This window comes from Xiphophorus maculatus, chromosome 4 (assembly GCF_002775205.1).
Source record: "Xiphophorus maculatus strain JP 163 A chromosome 4, X_maculatus-5.0-male, whole genome shotgun sequence".
NCBI lineage: Eukaryota > Metazoa > Chordata > Actinopteri > Cyprinodontiformes > Poeciliidae > Xiphophorus > Xiphophorus maculatus.
The window spans coordinates 27,090,609-27,111,582 of record NC_036446.1 but is presented as its reverse complement, the minus strand read 5'-3'; the positions used below and the strand labels follow the sequence as shown (position 1 = coordinate 27,111,582).

General features: G+C 40.3%; 1 protein-coding gene across 1 annotated transcript in view; it reads right to left on the bottom strand.

Moving 5' to 3' along the window:
- Positions 1–8,711: 8,711 nt before the first annotated feature.
- cd276 (CD276 molecule) overlaps positions 8,712–20,974 on the bottom strand; it is an 87,337-nt gene continuing 75,074 nt past the window's right edge. Inside the window, exon 8 of the mRNA XM_023331775.1 lies at positions 8,712–9,628. The gene's annotated coding sequence lies outside the window, so the exon portion shown is untranslated. The remainder of the gene's footprint in view (positions 9,629–20,974) is intronic.

Sequence of the window (20,974 nt, the reverse complement as noted above, 5' to 3'; positions counted from 1 at the left end):
TGACTAAAAAAAAACCCAACTAATTACATTTAGCTCAGAGTGACCAACAAAAATGTCTGCATAGCTCATTCTTACTACAAGCACATGCGAGTGTAACAGTTGTGGGCTAGGCAGCTAACTGCGGCTACAAACGCAGCGTCAGAAGAGTGGCCTTTAAGGAGCCTGAGGTGTGAAAAAAAACAGGAGGCAGTGCTTTTAGTTTTGGTGAATATATATTAAGTGATTTGAATAAAAAAAATATACAATTACAGCAACACAATGAGAAACATGAGAATTGACTCAGAATAAATTGATTTCCAAATCATAAAGTCCATAGTCCATTCTTAGCTCGCCATCTTTCGATCCAGATGAGGATCTGATCTGACAGGTGGGAAAAAAAACCCGACCTAAAAGGTCAGAAAACCCATTAAGTGTTTATCAAAAACAATTCTGTACAAATATAATACAAAGGAAACAATTATTAAATTTAAACATCTAGTTTATGCATACTAAATGCAAATGCAATAATTAGATTCCTAATAACTAAACAAACATTTCAATCAGGTTAAATTAGCCATAATTTAAATAAAAACAAAAAAATACCATATTTCAAACTAATCAATTTAAAGTTAAAGTGCACTTCCAAAATATCAATCAAGAAAAATAAAATAAATTAATTGTCAAATACTCAAGCAGAGTGAGGGAAGGAAAATAAATATACTGCGCAATATCAAACTTAAGTGTAGCTACATTCTGTTCTGATCAATTTTATTTAAACTTCAGTGCCTCAGCATCAATGTAAATGTGTCAGAACACAAAATTCAGCAAACAAGTTACCTTCTCAAAGAAAGCGGGGCGTACTGAGCCACAATCAGCACCGACAGAATCCCGGTGACGGTCCAGGTAAACAATGCCAGTGGTTCTAATAAAACAACGCTCCAATGAGCATTCGAGCAGAAGTACCACATGAAAAAAGTAATACTGTTAACAAATAACAAACTCACCCAGCAATCAAATCAACAGATTTAAAGATTTTTGGAGGAATTCCTGAGGAAGACACTAACAGCAAGCCACAATCACAATGGAAACAGGTGAGGATCTTTAACTGTGCGGTGGAGGCAGGGCTTTAAATAAGCTGGCAGAGTTTGGGGCAACACAGGAAGTGGGCCCGCAAAAATAAAAGTCCTTTACTAATTGCGGTTTACACGAGCTTTTGGAGAACTGTGCTGCTTTAAGCGATTTGAATATAAATAGCAAGCCCCTTAGGTATATAAGGCACTCACGTAAGTTCCTGAGAAACATTAAAGTTCAGATGTCATGTCATAGGATGGACCTGCACTATGACATGACAGTGCAGGTGCATCCTGCACTATGTCACTGAGTGCTAATAGTGCTAACTAACCTGACTAAAATCAGCTCTTCCATATTTGCTGTCATCCTGCGTCATTCTAACAGAGATCCCAGGGAGCGTAGGGCGGCCTTAATCTCGTGTTTAGGGGCTCTGAAAGAGCAGCAGCGCAACTGTTTTCAGAAATCCTTGGACTCTCCTGCGTAACTTGTGTAGGCTTAATAGTGTCAAGCACATCCAAAATACATTAAGAACTCTTCCCTCAGGCTTATCTCCTTCTTCTTGATGAAAGCTTGGTAGAATGCTGATTCAGCCCTTGATCCTATCCTATCCTCCATCCCTTGCCTAAGAACTTGTTGTCTTTTTAATCTCAGATTTGACGGCTGCAGCTGTGTAAAAACCCCTACAAAGTAATGCTTTGTACATAGTCAGAGCTGATATTCTTGAAAATTTCGTTGGAGGCTTACATGCTTAGCATCTCAATTGTCTTTTTCTCCTTATTGCGGCCCCGCATGTCTGCCCCCGCAACTGCAACATTCATTTTCCGACGCTGATAAATCCCCCCACGCCAACGTCTCATAACCGGTAAAGCCGCTTGCAATTCAGAGAAGGCGATGAAAGCGTTTGGATTAATTTCTCCTTCTTTTTTTTTTTCCCCTTTTAATTATTAAGGTTGCATTGTGCTGGGTTAGTGGTCAGTGTTTAAAAACGAACTCCGATGCCATGTGAACCCCGGATGCCACTGTGGAGTTGGAGCTCGAAGTCATCTGCCTGTTTCCTGAAGTCATCAGATCAGTGGCCAGTGCATGGGTTGTGTCCAGCAGCAGTTCACTGGCCTAAATGTGCTTCGCCACCAGCTGCACAACTTTTTACCGAGGTGCTTTAGGTCCGCGGTGCGTTCAAGTCAAGTCGTACACTAGAATTCCCACATAAAAATAACCTCGAAATGAGTAATGTGATTGGTCAAATGTTAGCAAGTTTCTAATGAGCACATTCTTTGTTTTGTGATTTCAAATTTTATTGTACTAGTCACATCCAGGGAGTTAAATTGTCACTTACAAAATGTCATCTTTTGACAAAAAAAAAAGTAAACCTTTTTTTTTTTGGCTAAAATTACTTTTTGCCATTTAGTGGACAGTTGTTTGTATTCATTTATTGTAAAATATATGGTGGTGCTTTTGTATGGAGGACCAATACTTTAATCCTAAATAAAAAGCAAAACTATATAAATGGTCCAGTAAATTAACCAACAGATTTAAAATGCATCAATTAATGTGGAAAAGGGAGAGCTTTTCCTCAAGTTTTATCATTTAATTGACCTTCATGATTGATTTTTTTTTCAGCTCAGTTCCAACAACTTACATATTTAGGCACAAAATATGAATTTTACTGCTTTTAAAATATATTTTTCATGATTTTCCTTTTACTCAGATGCACAACTAATACACATTCCTTACCTGCTATTAACCAAGAAGGTGTTGATGTTTTTCTGATGATCCGTGGAGTCTTTGTCAGTTTTTAATATTGCATCAAACCCACAGAAAACAATACAGTGTTGGTTTAAGATTGTATTTAAGAAGCATTGATTAAGACTGTGGTGTTATGAAATGATGAAATAAAAGTGGTATATTAGATGCAGTTCTGCCCTGTCATCAGATGGTACGACACCCACCAACACTCATGTTACTTTAAATCTCATACATAATTACCACAAAACTGATAGCATATAGACAAAAAATATATATATATATCACGTGAGCCTCAACATTGCTGCCAATGGCGTGTGGATGAATCCTGCTCAACAAACTATTTTTATGGGTCATCATTACCCAAAAAGCTGTATTAGAGAGCAGAAGGATCAAAGTGTTGCAGTACAGGGGCAGATAACAAGCGATAACTGACTGTTCATGGGACCAATAGATGTAAATGTTTTCGTGAGCAAGCAGAGCACACTGTGGGAAGAAGAGGGAGGAAAAAGATAGAGCAGTGACATTAAGCACGGCATCACAAGTTTCACTTGAATTTGAGGTACCAGTCATAAAGCATCTCATCAGGAGCGTACCGGTAGTCTCACAAGTCTCACACCTCCATAAGTCAAACATGTAACAAGACGCTACCTGTTATGTTAGTTAGATGTCAATTAGGAAGATTTTGTAAAAAGTATTAAGTTATCTAAACTATTGTGTGCTGCAGGCTAATTAGGTGCTTAGAATAACTAGTTTAGCACTAGGAAAGTCTACTTCTTTCCTAGTTTTATATGCAAAATGTGGTTTCTAGTTACCCACCAATTAAAAAGCGATGCCCAGAAGTGAAGCCAAAGTACTTTGTGACAAGAGAAATTATTGCAAAATGTCTAAAGTCGTTAGCGAATTATTTTTCTTAGTATTAGTGAAATAGTAGATATTTCCCAGAGTCTCTGCACACACTCAACGCATAATTAAAAAAACACCCAGCCTAGCTCATTGTAAGGTACAATAACGCAATGCGTGTCAACCAATCATTTAAAGCCCACCAGTTTTCCCTAACTTTGCACTCTTAAATAACACACACCTCGGTTTAGATAAAATGACCTGAATCAAATGCCTGAAAACCCTCGTCCACATTCAGCTATTCAGTTCCACAGATGACGAACTGTTCATCTGATTCAGGTGTGTTGGACAAGGGATGAATGCCTCCAAAAGTTGCAGGATGGGGTTCTAGACCTTTGCTTCAGATATTTTAGTCTCATTTAGAGGTTAAGAAACTGTCTTATTGAAGAAATATGTCCTAACAATTCAGGCTGTTTAAACCTATCAAAAAAAGAGAGGTTATTTACACCCGCCTCTCTAATGAGTCGCCTGGACTCCCAAGTACGCTGGTTAAACAATGTTATTAGTTTGGTTAGTTCTCCAGGCTAAAGTTGCTGAAATGTTGATTTTGAAGGTTTTCTTGTAAGGAAGTTTTGCTTTTCTAATTTATTTATTTTTAATGACTTATTGAACAAACTGTATTCATGCAATTTATTTATTTAGCTATCTTATTTAATGAAAATCAACAATTGCAAAATTGTGTCTTTTTTTCGACATTGGCGAAATATTGACAAAGTTTCACACACATTTGTAATGGAAACGCAGCCGGTGTCAACAATTACACTCTTGAAAATCACCTGAGTAAAAAGTCTTTTTTGCTTGTTGATCACATTTCAGTTTCTTGTTTGCCAGTGGTTCATTATTTGGGTAGATGTTTTTCTGTTCGATTGTAATTACTGATTCTACAGAAAACAAGTAGCTGAGTGCTAGCCAGGTTGTTAACGTCTCTGTACTCATCAAAAGAACTTTGTAAGTCTATACATTTAAAGTACTCTTGGAGTCAGATGCTGCCTGGCAGTATTCTGATGGCGTTCGCTTGCCACGCGTCCCACGGCAGATTTGTGTATTGTCATAGCTGTGTATGAATCTGTATGAGCACAAAAGCAGAGGTATTGGTAGTGATCTGTATGCATCATCGGTGACAGTGTCTTCTGGAGTTGTGGCTCGTGTGACATTTGTTCTGAAAAATACAGCTGCCGAGATTTCAATGGACAATTTTGGGAACCTCCGAGGAAATCAAGTCCAGTCTATGAATGACAAAAGCAATCAGACGAGCAGCTGCTCTCCCATTGGCTCTGAGGTGCATGTAGACCACTGTGTGGAACAGCTGCGGGAATTTGTGAGGCGAATAAAACAGAGAGATGTTGTCAGCAGTTCAATGTCTGGCGTGAATGTTCTCTCTCTTAATCACAACAGTATTGTATTCACTTTTGTGTGCATATAACCGCACCGTAACTCTGATGATTTTTCCAGGTGACAGACGATTGGTCTGGCCAAAACGTGCTGCGAAACTCACCAACAGTGGGTCCCACCTTATTTGCGGTTCGGTATCCGCGTATTTCACCTGTTCGTAGACTTTTGTGTGGAACGAAACTGCAAATTATTCTCAGAAGGTTCGCCCATTTGGGGATTTTTTATCTAAAATATTGAAAAGAAAAGCTTTGGTGAACTCTTCACTTAAGAGCTTATAGTTAGCATTGCAGCAGAGGTTTATATGAGTAATATTGGCTTGAAAAAATGCATTTTATGCAAATCCACTCCCACTCCTTGGTCTTTTTGTCTCCACAGCATTAAGAACAAAGTCATAAACCTCTGACAGAAAAAAATACAGTTTTACCTTTTTCAAAACAAAATAAGGATACAGACGGTGAGCTGAACCGATCGTGTTTGCTGCACCTATTTTCCAAGTAGCTGACCCACCAGCTACAGCAGCCGCAGCTCTTTATTTACCTGCATCTTGATAAGCTGTGATAGAGTAGCTCTGTATTTCCTCTTGTTAACCAATTGCACAGCGGTCTTCAACCCTGATCCAGGGGCTGGTTTTCTTTACTACCATCTGCTTAATTGCATTCGCTCGCTGTCTCTGATGTGGATCAGTCTTTTTATTAAACTGAAACAAACGAATCGCTTTTCCCAGACTAGCTGGCCAGAAAGCCACCGACCTCAGGTGGTCCACTGTGAGCTGAATGCAGGCCAGGTGCAAAGCCACACGGAGAAGAACTTGGCATTTGTCTCCTCCCGTTTGATCAGATATTGTTTATGAAGCAGTAAAAGGCTGTCACATTGTTGAGTGTGCACTAAATAAAATTCGAGGGAAAAAAAAAAATTCATCAGGGCATCATCACATACTAAAATTTAAAGAGCAAAGCTGTCCTAATTTGACCGACAACTTTAATGAGGGCTTCTGTTGGATCAAGTTAAATGCAGCATGGCAGTGATTGTGCTATGATTAATATCCTGTGTCTTTGGACTGCAGTGTGAAGCAGATTGTGGTAAATTATATATATATATATATATATATATATATATATATATATATATATATATATATATATGTATATATATATATAAAAGGAAAACTTTTGGAAAAATAAACTGTGTGACTGTAAACTTTTCACTGTTCATATACTTCATAAAACCAGTTTTGACAACAACAAAAAAGTCAGTTTAAACAACATCACGAACTGGTGTTATTTTTATTCTGGTTTCTGTTTGTGAATGTTTTCCGTCATGGAGTTATGCCGTACATCTATAATTATTTGCATCTGTGTGTGGTTATTTAATGCCCAAGAACATTTGATATTCAAATAAAGTTTGAAAAGACACGTACCTGCAAACATCACAACTACTGGAAAGCATTTATGTTATTTATGTTTGTTTTAAAAGCTATATGCTCATCCCCACCATGGCATCTACAACTTCAAACCCAGCTGTATTGCCAATTTATAGAAATTAAAGCCCTAACATCTTTATATGTTACTTCCTAATATACTAATAAAGCCAAAAACATTTTTTAAATAACCAAATTACAATAGATTTTTCAAAGTAGTTAAAGGCACTTTTCACACAGAAACATAACCATTTGAGCCATGCTATATAAATCAGAAAGGCACTAACATGTGTGGTTAACCATTTTCTGTCCTCTATATAGTATTTAGTATTAGGTGTCTTTTGTTTTTAACATTTTATTGTGAGAATACTAACTCCAACCTGGTTTGAGGTACATGACTGGCAGTGTCCTCCAAAAAGCTCAAATACTGAAGTTCAGTTTCAAAACTTATAAGGCTGATTATGTGCAATAAAGTGGGATCTGCATACATGTGAGAGTCTGGTCACCCCTAGACAGGTCATAACAATTAAAAGAAAATAGAGTGTTGGGTTATGCTGGTGAACATCAGAGAAGAACAAAACTGGGACAAACATTTCAACATTTAAATGAGGTCAGCTACAAGCTTGAACACCATGAAAGGTAAACAGTTATAAAAACTGTTACATTCTGTTTCTGAAAGTGGATGTTTTTTTTTTTCTCTTTTAAAGAAAACACACATTTTTAGGAAAGAAAATCTAAAGCCTAAGTCACTGTTTGTGACGCAGTAGCAACCACCCGACCCTTTTTCACTGCCAACTGAGTGGGTCACTTGTATTTGAATGCTATGCAAGGTGAATGCAATTTGGAATTAGGGATTGCGAAAGGCTTGACAGACTTCTAAATTAAAGAGAGCCTGCCGTTTTCTTCTTTTGTCTCAGGAGAATGATTTTTTTAATTTCCAGACTGCACATCCAGGGGCTGAAAAAAAACAAACTATGCTTCTTTCAGTCTTGTCCTTTTTGACGAGGGAGAAAAAATATTTCTACACAAATACAGACAAGTGTTATTTTTGCTTCCAAGCACCCAGTTTATACAACAGAAAAACCTATTTCCACTGGGCATCTGTCCCCTCTTCCTATGAGATTTAGAAGTCTTTGCAGAGATTTCAGTATTTGGGCATCACTCGCTCGCAGAATACAAAAATATCTTCCAAGACTGGCACTTTCTTCCTTAATTCCCACTGCATTTCACCCCTTCCCAATTCCTGAATGAGAAAATGAGCGCTTCTCTGAGAAGAGCCAACCAAATAAACCCCTCTTTGGGCCTAGAGCCACTAATCTGTAATTTAATTTCACGCAGGCGTCTGGGGCGTGAGGACACAGACCAAGGTCAAGGACGACTGTACAGAGAGATCTGGATGTTTGGGCACAACCTGGGGTTTGATCAACACTCTCACACAGCTTAAACCGAGGACAGTGAGTGTTTTATGGGTGTGTGTGTTTTAGCATTCCTCACCTTGCAAGGCCCCTATCTCCAAGAAATGCTACGTTATGAGGATCCGCTCCCCCTTATGGGGCCCAAATCCTGGGCCCTATAGGAAGAATTACTGTTTGTGTGAGTTGAGTTTATGTTTAGGCTTATGCATGTGCTGGTATTGGGTAGGTTTACGGTTAAGGTCAGTGTAAAGCTATAGAAATGAATGAAAAATGACTGGAAGTCCATGTAAAGTCCTTGTGAAGATAGAAAGACGTTTTATGGGTGTGTGTGTGTGTGTGTGTGTGTAGAGGCTGAGAGGTGTTTCAGTAATGGTTACTGAAGTCTGACTTGATGCAAGGTAGCTATTCAGCATATGACAGCAACAAACATTCGCAGAGAAAATCCATTATTCAAAACGAGTAAAATGTTTGCAATGACTGAGCATCTGCAAACAGAGAGAGATTAGCCCCAAAATAGGACTGCGTCTAACTGGGAACAATTCAGCATGTCAGAGTTGATCTGCATGCAAATGAAATATTTGTATTACTTTGACCGTAATTCACGCTTTGCTCACTATGGAGTGTAGTTGGCGGATAAATCACCTAATGGAATGTGGAAGGGTGAATTTGAACAGCCTGGCTAATCCTGGGGTAGAAGGGAAGAAACGTCTGTAATAAACTCGACCTTGTTCCGCCTGAATGAAGACAGAGTGTCCCCACCCAAGAACAAAACCAATAACTACCAATGAGCCGACAGTTTCACCATGTCTCTTTAATGTAAATAGGCACTGGCGGGGTTTTTTTTTTATTTCAAACAAATGGTTTTGGTATTCATACATAGGCATATGGCACTGGGACTCGCTTAAGTAGTTCAAAAGGATGCAATAAAACAAAATGTACACCCCGGCAGGCTGAAAGAGATAAAACATTCGGCGTCGGCTGTAGAAACTAGCCGAGATTGTCTTTCTTCATTAAAAACTATTTCTTACATGTAAAAGCTGTCAGGTCAGGGAGAGGGATCAGAGTGTTTCACATCCGCCATTTGTAGTTTGTTGGAGCTTCGCTGGCGTTCACTTTCAATTGCCTCGACTTACTGAATATAGGAGAGCGGCGCACACTGACAGGTACAAGTTACTCCAGCGACAGACGCTAATTAGCAAGTCGCGGAGTAATAGGAGAGCCGGGCTCTCTCTCTCTCTCTCTCTCTCTCTCTCGCTCTGGCAACTGAAGCAGGGTCATCTCTTTAAGTGTCTCACTTCCTATTAGACAGCAGATCTCTGGCACACGCCCCATCGCAACGCGTGCAGAGTGATGTCAGTGACAGACAAAGGATCCTGTCACATCCTGTCGTTTTCAAAAGCGCCCGCCGCTCCTCGTGTCGCAGGCAACACGACTCATTCAACTGCGTTTACCCGCCGTTGCGTGTCTCCGTCGAGAGAATGAAAGGAAGGCAATAGAAACTAATGGCACATGATGTGTTTATGTGTTTGGATGGGAACTCGAGGGAAAGTCTAAGAAAGGAGATGATGGACTCATCTTCTGCTCAGCGAGGCTTTGACATTCTGCAGGGGATGCTGGAAACAGTCTCTAGGTTGATGGATAGGTGGACTGGGATTACCCGCCAGACTCATCTCCTCCTTCTCCCACCCCGACTGTCTGGCCTCGACTTCTGAAAAGAGACACACACAAAAAAAAAAAACAACACACAGATAACTTTGGGTTCTTTATAGCAGAGGACATGAAGAAAAAAACCTGAGTAAAAAAAAACAACAAAATCTAACCTATTATGTAGAGAGAAAAAACGTATCTGCAGTAGAGACTGCAGCCACATACACTGATTAAGCATCAGACTACAACCACTCACCCCTGCGGTGAGGTCGGTCTGCAGTGAATAACACTGATTATCTTTGAGTCATGCTACCTGTTAATGGATGGCATATATTAAGCAGCAAGTAGACATTTTATCCTCAAGGTTAGTATCTTAAAGGTAAGAAAGACAAGTATGACAAGGGCAATTGTCATGGCAAGATGGCTAAGTTAGAGGAAACTGCGGCTCAAGTGGTTCAAGGAGGGAATGATGGTAAAACAGCGACGATGCCTCAGTAAACCCCAAAAGCCCCATGAGTCACATGATGAGCGAAGGCTGCCCCATATGGTGCGACCTTACAGATGAGCTACTGTGGTTCAAGATGTTTAAGAAGTTAATGTTGGGATGATAAAAAAGGTGATTCCCTGAATGCAGAGACTTCTGTCAGCAGGTTAACGCAACCTGGAAAAAAACAAAAATAGTGCAAGTGTTTCTTGATCTGGAGAATGTGAGGATGCATTGCCAAAACAAGGCAAGCTGACTGAGGTAGTGTGATGCTTTGGACGATGTCCTGGACACCCTTAGGACTTGTTATCTATAGTTATGTCATTTTGTGACTTTGACATGGACCACCTGCCTCATTAAGACAGTATTCTCTGATGACTGTGAGCTCTCTCAACAGGGTATTGAGACCTGCCCCAAGCTAAAACTGGTTGAGGAACGGTTTGAAGTGCATAAAAATAAGCTTAAGATGTGCGCTTGGCCTCCAGATTCCCCCAGATCTCAACCCAATCCAGCATCTGCACAGGAAAAAAACCCCAGATCCAATCCATAGAGGAGCCACACCACAGCTTACAGGAGTTAAAACATCTGCTGCTAGCACGTTAGCGCCACAAATCACAGCACACACTCAGGGATCCAGCACAGCAAAGGAGGGAGCAACACGCTCTTAGGCATGTTATAATGCTATGCCTGATTGGTGTGTGAAATAATTGGAGCAAATACATTTCACACAGATTTAACATCATAAAATTACCAGCTACAACACCCCGACAACCAACACATCTATTTAAATCAAGACATCCTCTCTGCGCGTCTCTCTGAACTGTTTCTTCCTTGTAGCCCATGCGGACCACCCCACTGAGAAAGAAATTGTTCTCCTTGCATCATTAAACAGTTTGAATTAACTCGGGTGGAATTTAATTGTGTCACACATGACGTCCCCCTACTTGAAGCTTTTAAAGGCAACATAGCTATAGCTATGGGTTCGGACGTTTAGCATTATTGAAACCAGTTTTAACTGATTAGGGTCCAACCGGTCATCAGGGAGAGGATTCATTTCAGTTTCCAGATATTGCACATACTGTATGTAATCTGAGAGGAAGTAATAATCTCTGACTTGGGATGGAGGGAATATCTGTTTGCGTTCTGTTCGGATGTCAGCTGTCTACACTTGTCCTCATTCCTTTGTCTTGTTCTCGTCTCGTCTTTTAAGAACTCGCTTCATAATCCATTCCAGTTATAGTTCGGTCAGGAAGCTGTTCGTAGCACATAACTGACACTAATTATCATCCCTTTATTATATTTTACACATGAGAGCCGATGCGATGCGCTTTAATTCTGAATGAAAACCCTACAGGCACCGCTAACTGCTTGAAAATGTCAAAACAAAAACTGACGCAGTTGGAGAGTCTGCCGTTGCAAACGATGGAAATCTCAGCAAATTAAAAAACTTGCCGGAAAAAATATCTGCTAAACGGAGATTCTTAAAAAAAACGCACTCAGGCTTCCATTTGCTCCCTGTCAGGATGCAATCCGACCTGCCATCTTATCCATCACCCAAATGAATACAACGCAATTCTCACACATGCATTGTTCATCGCATTCAAATCCCTCAATGTCCCTCGAGAGATCACTAAGTAAGAGTGTTTCAGAGTGTATTGGTTGAGTGAGAGGGTCAGAGGTGAAGAAAGAAAATAAAAAAAACCCTGTACTTTCGCAGAAGTGCAGAGCTATTTAGAGTCTTCTAAAATAACTCTTCCAGGCGAAAAGACTCAAAGAATAAAATCTCTTCCAACGTTTCCAACAATCAGCTTTTCTCAGAGGGATCCAAAGCAGTCACGGCAGAAACAATGAAACCTCTGCCCTAACAACTCGGAGACAAGCTGATGGACGGATCTATTTAGTGCAGGTAAACCGGATCGCGGGCTAATTTACTAAGGATATAGGTGGCTGGTTACAAGAACGGTGCAGTGGGTTTAATCTAACAAAGCGTTAAAAACCGGTCTGTCCTCATTTACATCAAAATGAAAATGATTTTCTTTTACCTCCACCAGTAGCCTAGCTCAGCGTAAAGCAAAATATACTTGTAAAAAAAAACAAAAAAACTCCGCAGCCATAGTTTTTGACTTTGACAGAAACAACAACAACAATCGGAGCAACTATCAAAGCAGGCATCGCTCTGAGAAAGCAAATGACTGGGAATAACCTTGAAGACGAAGTCAGCATAATGAGGAAGCCGCTAAACTTTAGTGATACTTAGGAGAGGATTACCTGATGATGAAAAACACATCATGGCAGTTTCTCTGCACACAATGGATAATTACAAAGTATAATGCACACTGCTCACAGAGGATATACAAGCTCTGCCTTTAAGGATACATTTACATTTAAGCAGGTACCTTTACAAGCCTGCAATGAAAATAGGATCCCAAGGGTCCAGCAGGACACGAACAGAGAGGTGTGGAATATATTTAGACCGTGGTTAGACTCATCAGCGTGGGAAGAAATATAATAGGCAATTGTTATTAGGCTTAACTACGCATGGAAATGCACTATTCTAAGCAAACTGTGGTGCTCCACAGTCCCATTGGCATTAAACTAGCAGGGGAGATGTTTACATATCACCAATGTTAGACATTACTATTCATAAGTGACACCTCGAAAATAAACAATGCCATCATAGTTGTTTTGAAACCTCCCATTAGGGAGTCTGATTTCCTTAATGGAGAAAGAAATGTTTAGACCGATCTTCCAGATTTGCTAACTTGCTATAAGTTCCATTAATAAGAAAACTGTCAATGGAAAATTTCCAATGCGGAATATTTTCAAATTCTCCATCTTAAAAGTCCGATGGGAAACTTCTGGAAAGGCTCCAGAAATCTATTTCTAAATCCACGTATGTCTCCTGAGTGGCAGTGGCTATGAACTCCAAATGAACTGTAGAGGCAGCGAAGCCCCAAAGGAGGTGCAGTCACTCACATTAGAGGGTGGTCTTCACTCAAGACTGACACTAAACTGTATGATGATGATGCTTTTATAAGGTCCTGGCACAAGAAAAGCTGCAACCGCTCCAGCTCTCTTTCTCCAGTCAAAAACAGAAATGCACGGTATGTACGATCTCAACAACAGGGAGCCCAGTCTGATGCCAGGTTTACGAGCCGATGCCAGGTGGGATCAGGACCAGCAAAAAAAAATCATATAAAATTGTAGTTTGTATCCTTTTTTTAATGAACAAATCCATCCATACATACATTTTCTTACACCCTTGTCCCCTAGAGGGGTCAGGAGATGCTGGTGTCTATCTCCAGCTAAAGTTCCGGGTGAGAGGCAGGGTTCACCCTGGACAGGTCACCAGTCTGTCGCAGGGCAACACAGACACAGACAGGACACACAACCATGCAGACACACACTCACACCTAGGGAGAATTTATATAGACCAATTAACCTGACAGTCATGTTTTTGGACTGTGGGAGGAAGTCGGAGAACCCTTTAGAGAACCCACGCATGCACAGGAAGAAAGACCCCGGGCCGGGAATCGAACCCAGGACCTTCTTGCTACAAGGCAACAGTGCTACCAACTGCGCCACTGTGCAGCCCTAATGGACAAATCAATTGTAAATATATGAAAAAAATGCATGACTGTAAAATGTTATTTATCAAATCTCGATGGCGTACAACACTGCAGAAAATTGTTAAGCTAATCCAAACTGTTTCATAATTTGCTTCTAAGGACCCAGAGTTCCTTTATTGAACAGTTTCTAAGAGTTTTATTTTTAACAAATAGGGAGATAACATTTAGTAATGACCTGGCACAGGGCAGAAGAGATGCATAAACCTTTAGTTGATCATCTACTGTAAGACAAGTTTTCAGCAAAGCCCTTAAAAATACTACTACTGAGTTGCAAACAGCATTATTTTTCACACATTTATTAAAAGAATTCACAACAAAATGCCTGTTAGAATTTGGGGCAGGCTTGCAGCGATATAATTGGTTCGTTCCTTGAGTATTGGTCGAATACAGGACTGATAATGAGAAAATATACAGCAGAAGTCCAAAGAAAAGAAACTTTAAAAGACGTTTTGGAAGCCAGAGAAACTATGGATCAAAGACCGCTTTAAATGGCTGCAAAAGTCTCGCTCATTAGAAGGAAAATATAACAGGAACAGGGATGACTAGGGATTTTTGGCCTTAAGAAAGTAGACACAAGAGTACCTTGCAAAATCGTCTCACAGTTTGTCATGTTATAACGACAGATTCTCATGATAACTCGAGAGGAGCTACAAGGATTCACAGCTCAGGTGGGAAAATCTGTTGAGAAAACGGCTCCGTGTTGTAAGCTAGCAAATTCTGCTTTTATGGAAGAATGCAACAAAAAAAACCAAAAGACTCACCTGTCAGATGAGACAGTGTTAGTTAACTATGATAAGTTTGAGAAATTTACAAAACAGAATGGGCAAAAAGGCTTCTGTCTCTTTGTATGTGAAACCTATAGATACAGTAGATACATAAAAAGCCTTGCAGCTGTAAGTACAGTGAAACTTGATACACGCCACACCTTTTCACTTTTATTTGCAAAAAATGTATGCATTCTTTTTCCCACCCACATGTCCGTCCCTATTTTGTGTTGGTTACAAAATCCCTACAAAACACATCTAAGTTTGTGTTTTGGCAAGGATTCTATATGCCTCTTTGTTTACTGAAGCCTATAATATAGCCGCTCCTGCATGTTTTGTGCCTTGGGTTGATATTTTACAGGAACATGAGAGGATGTGGCAGACAGTTACTGGAAACTGGAAACACTGTTGAAATATGTACACTCTGCAGGAGCAGGTCTCTGCGGGAGACAAAAAAAAAACACGGAAGAGTCCTGAGCAGTGATAATTCACATAGGTCACAACACATAACAATGATCACCGCTTGAATGATGGAGTAATGCAGCAGCTCCCGCTACAGGCCTTTCCACTTTATCCCAATAACACTAAGCCAGAGTGAGGCGTCTGACAGTTCATTCTGTTGCCACAGTGTTATTCGAAAGCAGTGGCAGGTATCACGCACACACAAAAGAAAAAAAAAAGAAAAAAATCATACCCCTTGATCTGCTTCCCCCTACATCAGGGGTGTCAAACTAAAGTCCTCAAGTCCTCCTGCAGTTTTTAGATGTGCCACAGGTACAAAACACTGGAATGAAATGGCTTAATTACCTCCTTCTTGTGTAGATCAGTTCTCCAGAGACTTAGTGACCTAATTATTATATTCAGGTGTGGTGCAGCAGAGGCACATCTAAAAGTTGCAGGGCAGTGTCCCTCCAGGACTGGAGTTTGACACCTGTGCCCTACATGGTATGGCCCAGCCTCTCTCTAAAAAACACTCTGCAGCCGCCCTGGTGTTAATTATGAGATCCCCCCCCCACCGTCCTGTGAGCCTGGGTGGGACGTGGAAGTGCATTAATCTTGATTTTTCACTTTAGACTAGAGGATCATTTGAAGAGACTCCTGTGGTAAACCCCAAAGGCGAGGTGACTCGGTACCTGAAGGAAGATAGCGGGATGAGAGAAGAAAGACTCCCCTGTTTGTTCAGCGCACATATTGGGATGCTGTCCACCTCTTCAGGCAAGTCAATCATTTACCTTATGGGCCTTATTTTGTCAGCGTGTTAATCTGGATGAATATTTAGAGTCACACAGGACGGCGCAGCAGACGTCTCCCACCTGTGTTGTGATGGATTTGCTCCCAGACGCGGCGTGAAGGTGAGTGTCACCTTTTAAGATGAAATGAGCGAGAGCAAGTGACTTTGAGGAGTTCAGTCAAAGAGTTAACGTTCAGCTAGAGGCGTAGTTCAGCCCGACACGAACACACGATTTGCAGGGTTTGGGGTTTCTGAGAGCACCTTTTGTGATTTACACGAAGTCTGCGTATTAAAGCTGTTGTTCAATTAAAAATACTTCTGTGTTATTAGATTACAGCCACTGCCTCGCTACGCTCTTATTATCAGGCTGCACAAACTAAATGGAGTGTGTTCAAGTGAATGCACAAGTCATTTTAGCAAATGAGAATAAAATTAGTCCTTTTTAACTAATGAACCAGTTGAGTATTAGAAAACTTTTAGGATAGCATGTTCTTTAATATATTAAAACCTCATATAAACTCTAAAATACATTAAAGATCTGTTGTTGTTGTTGTTTTATTAACCTTTCAGACCTAGTAGTTACAGTCTACTCTGCAATCCCAGAATCAGAACCAAACATGGAGAAGCACCGATCAGATTCTATGCACCACAAATCTGGAACAAACTTAGAGGAAACTGCAAAGATGCTGAAACACCGAGTTCCTTTAAATCAAGGTTTAGAATCTTTAATAAACTTAGGCGTTACATGGATCAGCACGAACCTTCACGACTGGTTTTACTAGACCAGAGGGTAGCTTTTGATTCTGCTGACCGCTTAGATTTGAATATTTAAAATGTTACAGAATTTTGTTAATTAGCAATTTTAGCAAGTGTTATATTACATTGCCAGCTTCCTCAGTTCCTTGTCTTCTTTGTTAGCTTGCTTTAATCATCTGTATGCTTTTTCTATCTCAACCCTCCTCTACAAAGGACTCTTTATCACACTTGTCTGTATGAAAAGTGCCGTATAAAAATAGATTAATTTGCTACATACTCAGTTGTGTGCAGCATAAAAAAAATAACTTTCAGTCCTAATTCACCTTCAAATAATCAACCTCTCTGAGCACCAGATTTTTAAAGAAATAGTGCCATATATAGTATGTATATATATATATATATTTTTTTTTTCTTATAATGATGTTTCTTCCTCTTAAGTTAATGAAGAAGCTCTGAGGCACATAGCATACATGTAGATATATGGCCATTGCAGCTTGCTCCATCTGCATGTGTGCAAATTTCTCTCCAAGTTCTGTGACCACGCTATGATGTTATCAGACTTCAGAAAGCTAACCATGAAAGTTCTGGGCAATATGTTCTGCATATTCCCATCACGGTGGGGGGGCTGCTCAGCAGTTAGGGTCTTTTTTTGCCATCTTTAAATTCTCCTGTGTGGAACAAATCCTCTTTGATAGGCCACAGCTTTGTAAACAATATGCTGATATTAGCTTCTAACTAATAAGACTTCATTCGGTTTAGAACCTGTCTGCCAGGCGTATAGTGCTTGATGTGAAAAGTTTTTAACACCCAAGAGAAAACTCACTTTTTTTTATGTTGACAAAGCAACAATTTGACAAGTTTTCATAAAATGTCCTCTTCATCCAGAGGAACAGAGTAAACTGCTTGAGAGAGCAATGTTAGGCAATGCAACTTCATGTAACATAATAACAGTATATATTATCATTAAAGCTGGAGATTTAATACAACTATTTACTTTCTGTATGTGTTCCGTCCATCCGTACAGGGGATACTCATTTCATCCGATTGTACTCGGAATCAGGATCTGGGATCTTGTACTTTATGTCATGGGCCATGATCCACATCTCACGTTCATGTAAAAAAAACATTTGTGGATACATTTAACTGTACAGAAGTCACATAGAACTTAAGCCTCACGCAGTCTTAGTGCGACGCTCAGGAGGAACGCAACAGATGTCGCATTCGAACAGCGGGGAAGCGCTCAGGGTGTCCCGTCAGACCGTCAGTTCCCAAAACCACACACACGAAAAAAAAAAAACTTGAAAAAGTGCACAAATAGTATTTTTTCCACGACAGGGTATAAAGCTTGTGGGATTCAATGGACCCCGTGTCTTAAGTCTGCAGGAGGGTTAAAAAGATCAACTGCATTTGTAGCCTTGCAACACCACTCAAAGGAAACGCGGTCAAAAGACTTTCGATGTTGGACTGGACCGACAAAGTCTCATAACACCCTCACCAAGTCTTCAAAGACCCTGGGCCTGTTCTCCAAGGCCATGAGGAAAATCACACAACTCTTCCTGAATCTAAGCCTCGACAACGAGAGTCGGAGCCTCCTTTCCAACACCTAGTAAGTACGCTTTCTCTGCAAGGCGGGGAAGTGTGATGCCTCGATGGTTCAGAACACACTCTCCTGTTCCCAATCCAAAACACTGGGGCAAACACGGTAGTATGCCATTCTTCTATAAGTTACCTTGAATTTGAAATATGGAGGCTAAAACAAGCAAAGGTCAATATGCTATATAAATCTAGGAATCCTTTATCCTGCGAGGTATAGCCCCTAATCATTTATATGCTGCTACTGCTGGCAGTCCAGTCTCATGTCCACTTTCCAGTACTCAAGCACTTCTTTTTGTACACTCATGAATTTCAGCATCAACACACCGCTGATTTTGTATCTCCCCTCTCATTTGCAACATGAGTAATCTATAGTGGTTAATTGAGCCCACAGGCAGCTGGTTTCAGTGAAGGCTCCTGTGCCGTTCTGGAAAAAAACAGGACCTCTCTAGAGAAGTCGGCTCTCTGTCGAGAGGCAAGCGGAGCAGAACTCTCGCTGCGTTCATTAGCTGTCATTGATCAGGGATCCAGTCACTGTGCAACTCCTATCAAAGCTCCCATATTACTAAGTTTCATCCCCTTAAAAAAAATACTTCAAAGGCAAAACAAGTAGATCAGGCATGACACGTTTTACAGTTTATTTTTTTGACTGGACTATTTGATGTAGATGTTTGCCAAGGTTTTCAACAGCACCAGAAATTGCTACATAGCACAACTGACCATTGCAGTTTTTTTTAATTAAATATGAGCTACTACATTTGGTTATTAGCTCCACTGAAAGCCTATCCTTGTGTAACCTCACAGGAGGGGAACTCTTCAGCAAGTTTTTGACTGGGGAAAAACGAGACAAAGAACACGAATTCGATATGATCCAACATATTGGTTTATGGTGAGTAAAACATTGGTTCGTCATAACCTTTAGAATAGTTGAAGAGCATTTTATCTATTTGAGAATCAGAAGAATTTGAAAAAAATATCTCCCTAAAAACTTTATGGTGCACACTTTAGTAGAAACATTGTAGGGCTTCAGTAATTCAGTCGAACTGAATATTCCTCTTAAGTTTTCATTGTGATTTTGGTCATTACACGTTTGTATCTGCAAATCTTTCATCGTCACCACAAACTCCAGGTTTTCCTCTACCTGCAATAAATTGTAGCACTATTATATATATGCATTTATAAAAGTTACTTTATTTTTTAAAAACCAACACCTTTCTGTCTGGTTGCAAAGCTGGCTACTGTGCGCCGCGCTGCTTGCAGTAGTGGAGGAAAATTAGAGACGACAGTCCGAAGTAGAGGGAGAGAAAAAGGTGAAAGAAAGGTACCAGAAGGTAAAGTTGAATACATTTTTAGTTCAAACCTGTGTACAAAACCCTAATGTTAACGTACATTTCATCTGAACGATGTTTAAACAGCAGCATGGTGTCACCCCTCAGTCTTAGACAGGAAACCTTGTCCTCCTCAAATGCCCCGTTCCTTAAACTCTTTAATCTAAAGAGGCTATAAGTAATATGCTGACATTGGAGCTGGATTCAGTCCTGGGCATTTGTATCACTTTCATTATGAGTAGTTCTCTTCCACTGGCATTTGATAAACTTGAAGTTAATCCAGTGATCGGACTCACGGCTCAATTCAAGTTTAGCTGTTTTTCACTTTATAGCTGCACTTATTCCAAACCTCTTCCTCAGACGACACTTTTCAGGTTTGGCATTAAGCAGATATCAACCACTCTACATATATATCTTTTACGTGAGCCCCTCTGAGCCAACAGTTAATAACCTGCTGATGACATAATTCAGGTTTCAACGTACCTGAATTATGTATCATCAGCAGAATTTGGGTGCATGAGGAGGTAATTCAGGAATTTGATTCAGGTGTGCTGGACTTCTAACACAAACAAAAGTTTCAGGACATGCACTGCCTTGAGGACTAAACCCTGTTCTACACATCATCAACCTATGTGACTATGTCCATCAAAATATCCTGTGACCTACACATTAACTTCACACCCAACCCTCATTCTGTGGGCGCAAAGACAATGAAACAAAAGTCTGGCCTGAAAGGGGCTTTCAGCACATTTCACTGTTATTGTAGCACTAAAAAACCTCCCGTCCCATTGATTACTGTACATCTGGCAGCTGCAGCTTCTTAAAATACACTTAGGTTAGCTTTCCTTGCATTCTACCATTTTCGTATCTCTCTTGTCCCTGGAGAATAGCGCACCGATGCACAATGCTGAATGTACTGAGAAAACTGTGACAGAGCAAAGCCTGAGCTGTGACAGGGGGGGAAAAAGTATAACAATGAGATGTATTCTCAACATGACAGGCCAGCGATTAAGTGAATATATAAGAGCAAAATGAATCGATATTTCCCATATTTGCCAAAGAACCTTCTAGGGGGGCTGTTATGTAACACTAATTGTACCTATAGGGGACATTTTCTAATGCAATCAGCACTCTCATTGGAATTCACTAAAACTCTTCTGGTAGACAACCGGGATCACCCATGCTGCTCCTTAATTCATGGAGTTTTCTTTACTCCCTTAATGCCGACGTTTTCAATATTTCTTCTCCACTCATTTGCAGCGATCTCTGGCCATGCCAAGGCTCAATACGATTCTATATTCCCTTAATATATAATTAGATTAAAGAGAAAATATAAACCCAGGGATTTCCATCCATCCTTGTTCTTACACCCTCGTCCCCAGTGAGGATCGGGAAGTGCTGGTGCCTATCTCCGGTGAGACGTTTCGGGCAAGAGGCGGGGTTCACCCTGGACAGGTCGCCAGTCCATCGCAGGGATTTCCATCCACTTCATAAAAATATAGCAGTGAGGTTTCTCTGCACCATTGTTACCTGCAGGATATATTTTCACTTCAGATGATAGAATGTGTTGAATTTAGTGTTGAAGAATGTTTATCTGGCATTTAAGAAGTTTTAACACATGA